Source organism: Orycteropus afer, unplaced genomic scaffold (genome assembly GCF_000298275.1).
Source record: "Orycteropus afer afer isolate SDZICR_OR568_19922 unplaced genomic scaffold, OryAfe1.0 scaffold00130, whole genome shotgun sequence".
Lineage (NCBI taxonomy): Eukaryota > Metazoa > Chordata > Mammalia > Tubulidentata > Orycteropodidae > Orycteropus > Orycteropus afer.
The window spans coordinates 4934244-4938845 of NW_006921717.1; positions in this window are offsets into that span (position 1 = coordinate 4934244).

Here is a 4602-nt window from a genome sequence, read left to right on the forward strand (position 1 = left end):
GACGGGCTCGGGGTACCGGTCCCGCTGTGGCAGCTACACCTGCCCTGAGAGGAAGAGGAAGTCCCTGGGTGTGGGGGATCCCAGCCTGGCCACAGGCACTATGTGCAGCTTCCTCCTTCCGGAGGCAGGCGGGCCTCTGCACCCCCCCGGAGGCCTGTCTCGGCCCCCACATCCTTACTCCAGCCAGACAAGGCCCATTCCGCTCACCCCAGTCCCTCCCTGTTCACTTGTTGGGGAAAGCCAGGCCCAGACAGAGCTGCTGCTTCTCTGTAGGGCTGGGGACCCATCACGGAAGACAGGTCCAGCGTCTCTCGAGCTCAGTGTGCAAGGAGGGAAGGACTTTCACTCTCAGACCTCGTTTTCTCTTCTGGAAAACCAAGCAGGTGACCTGAACCCTGTATCCTCTAGGGAATCTGGGCCTTGCGTGGTGACTGGGGCAAGGGGAGGGCCACGCCTGCATCTTCAGATGTACCTTTGATGTTGAACATATCTAACACCCCTCCCTGCCCGTGGGGCCCGGTTCAGATACCACCTCCCCAAGAAAGCCTTCTCTGAGCTCCATCTAGAAGTGCGCACCGGCCCCCAGACCCTCCATACTCTTCACCCTCCAGGCTAGGCCTTGATTTCTGTCTGTAAGACAAGCAGCTTGGACTCCATGGGAAGCAGTAGACATCCCCCCCACCCCAGGTGGAGATAAAGAGGCCAGAGGATGACCCAGTTCCCCCACTGCTTCTAATGGCGCCTCGGAGAGATGGGCCCCTTTGATGCACGGTGCTGGGTGCTGGGATGGAATGAAATTCCTATGTCCCTGCCCCCGTGGGATGCACGGTACGCTGGGAAGACAGCTACCAAAACTCACACAGGCTGTGCCGGTGCTGGTGCAGCCGGACCAAGTGCTGTGAGGGTTTAGGGATCACACGGCGTCCGCACGTTTGTGTTGGGAATCTTCACCTGTGGCTGTACTCTCATCTGGGAACCGCGTCATCTCTGTTGTACTAATGGACTGTATCAGTGTAGGGTGTGTCTTCAACCAACCACTTTTTATTTTTAGAATTTTTATTGTGATTTGGGTGAAAGTTTACAGAGCACATTCACTTTCCATACAGCAGCTCATACACATGTTTGTTTCATGACACTGACTGCAGTCACCACAGTGGATCAGCTCTCTTCCCCCTTCCTCCCTGTGGCCTTTGAGACCTTGTGTCCTTCTTTCCTACACAGTCCTGCCCCCTGAGCTGTCTCCCTGTGCACACACTGCCTTTCTGATCTCCCATGATTGATCGCTCCAAGGAGCGTATCCACCTGATGTAAATGTTCACCCTGTATGCTTGTCTGTTGTTTGGCTGGAAGCCACAGGAGTGAGTTCAGTTCTAGACCTGAAGGACAGCTAGGGGCTGTAGTCTCGGGGGTCTTACGGGGCTCTATCAGACCAGTAAACTTCGTCTTTTTTATGATTTTGAGTTTGGTACCACATTGCTCTCCCACCCTATCCGGGATCCCCTGCACTGATCCCTTTCTGGGTGGTTGACAGCAGTAGCCGGGTGCCATCTAGTTCTTCTGGTCTCATGGTCACATAGGCTGAAGATCACATGGTCCACCAGTCCCTTGGAGTAATTGTTTCCATGAGTCTTTGTAAACCAACCACTTTTGAGATACAAAAAGAAGAGATGGGACACAGAGACTAGCAGACACAAGCAGGAAAGACACACGTGTCACAGACAGACAAGGAGCCAAGGAACCCCAGGCCTAGAGAAGCTGAGGTAAGGATTGTCCCCCAGAGCCGACGTCTGTCGGCCTGCCCCAAAGCTAGTGCCCCGAATTCAGACTTCTAGTTCCTAAATTGTGAGGAAATAAAATCATGTTCATTCAAACCAGCCACTTGCGATGTTTCAGTTAGGGCAGCTCTCAGAAACCAAAGCAGAGGGGATTTGACCTTCACGGGCCGGTGGGGAAGGTATCTGGGAGGAGGCGGGCCCGCGGAGCTGAGATGGGGGTGACTGGATACAGAGGCAAAGGGGGGCAGGTGGAGGACAGGACGTTCCAGGCAACAGAAGCAGGACGGGCAGGGACTCGGTGGCAGGTGGAAGCATGGCCAGCCCAAGGTCAGAAATTATTCATGTTTTATCAATTCCAACACACTGTACTTTCACATGCAACCAAGCTCTCCTCAACCAGGTTACATCACACAGCTGTTGTCTGTCTGTAGTCCTGACATAGCTGTCGTTGCCTGCGCATTCCCACACTTCAAAAGTCCCAACATCACACCCGGCAGAAAGGATATCAGCGGCCTGGGAGAAAATCCCAGAGTTCAGAGCGAAGCATTCCTTTCAGCCCGGGATCCAAATGGTGGGAGCCCCCAGGGAGGAGGACCAGTCTGGGCAGCAGCGCTCACGCTGCGTGGTTACAACGCTGCCGAAAGAACCAACGCCAGAGGGTCCTGGTGGCTTTACGGTTGTTTCATGTCTTCAGGAGTACTGCTCTCACAGATATCGGAGCTCTGGTGGCGCTGTGCCTAAGGCACTTGACTGCTAACAGAAGGCTGGTAGTTCAAACCCACCAGCCGCTCTGCAGAAGGAAGGCTGGGCAATCTATTTCCGTAAAGATTTACTGCCTCAGAAACGCAATGGGGTCACTATGAGTCAGAATTGACTCAATGGTAGTGAATTCAGCTTTTTTACTCTCACAAGCAGAACCCCTGGTGGCATAGTGGTTAAAGAGCTTGACTACTAACCCAAAGGTCAGTGGTTCGTAACCCACCAGTCACGCTGGGGAAAGATGTGGCAGTCTGTTTCCATAAAGATGTACAGCTTTGGAAACCCTATGGGACAGTTCAACTCTGTCCTATAGGGTTGCTGTGAATCAGAATGGACTACTCAGCAGTGGGTTTGGTTTGGGGTTTTAGGCTTTCACTAGTACTATGAATAGGAGCTCTGGTAGTGTAGTGGTTAAGACATTTGGCTGCTGACCACAAGGTCAGTGGTTCAAACCACCAACCTACTCAGTGGAAGAAAGATGAGGCAGTCTGCTTCCATAAAGACTCACAGCCTTGGAAACCCGTGGGGGGCGCTGTGAGTGGGAATCGACTCGACAGCAGTGAGTGAGCACCATGGCTCAGGAGGAGGAGACGGGCTCACAGACATCACGACTGTTCGACAAAATTGGATTCTTGGGGTCAGACTTTTTTTTTTTCTTTTTTTTATTGTGATTTGGGTGAAAATTTACAGAGCAAATTCATTTCCATACAGCAGTTCACATATACTTTGTCTCATGACATTGACCACAATTTACCCCAATGCAACAGCTCCCCTCCCACTTCCTCCGGATAGTCACCTCTTCCCTGTGTCCATCCCTCCGTGTACTCCCCCCCCCATCTGTCTCCCTGTGCATACACAGCCCTTCTTTCTCCCATGATTGATCTCTCCAAGGAGTGTATCTACCTCAGGTAAATGTTCAGCTCCTATTGCTGTCTTTTGTTTCGCTGGAAGCCAGAGGTGTGGGTTCAATTCCAGACCTGAAGGGCAGCTAGGGGCTATAGTCTCAGTGGGTCCACCAGGCTCTATCAGACCAGCAAATCTGGTCCCTCTTTTTTTTTTTTTTTTCCCAAATGATTTTGAGTTTAGTTCCACATGGTTCTTCCTCTCTATCCAGGATCTCCTATAGATCTTGGGGTCAGACTCTGAAATGTGAAGAAGTCTTTGGAACACCGCAGCCAGCTTATCCAGCTCACGTCGTCCTTTTCATGTACGCATCACAGTTACATATGATGAAAATCTAGGTCTAAGCCAAGCAGAGTGCTTTCTGGAAGAATAGAATATAAAGCCCAGGGATAAGAGAGCGGTGGGCTCCTTGGCCCGGCAGCATTCTCTTTCCCTTCGTGGTGTCTTTTATGGTCAATGACGTCTTAGAGTTGATGGGCTGTGGGGTAATAAAAATAATGACTCTCATAGCAGCACAGGCTTACAGGAGCCAGGTATAAGTGTAAGGACTTTATAGTTATTAATTTAATGTTTCTCATTTGGCTGCTAACCAAAAGTCAGTAGTTCCAACCACCAGCCTGTCTGTGGAAAAAAGAAAGAAAGATGACGTATAATCTGCTTCTGTAAAGATTTATAGCCTTGGGAACCCAGTGGGTGTTGCTATGAATCAGAATCCACTCGATGGCAGTGAGTGTGGTTTGGTTTGGAGTCTGAGGCCAATCGTTTTGAGAAAAGGACATCGTGTTTGTAAAGCAGAAGGTCAGCGAAAACAAGGGACACCATCCATGAGACGGACTGACACGCTGGCCAACAATGGGCTCCAACCCGTCACAGATCCTGAAGATGATGCTGAAACAGACAATGTTTGCTTCTCTTCTGCGTGGGACGGCGGAGAGTTGGCGCCAACTGGACAGCAACTCACGGAAGCAACAGTCTATGAAATAAGGACTATGGACTAGCTCCATTTTATGGAGGAGAAAACAGGCCCAGAGAGGTTAAGTAACTTGCCAAAGGTCACACAGCTACTAAGTGGTAGAATGCACTGAAAGAAGGCGGTGGGGCCCAAGTGGAAAGAGTAAGGACACGGTGGTCAAGGTGAGCCGGACCAGACCAGGTAATGGGGAAC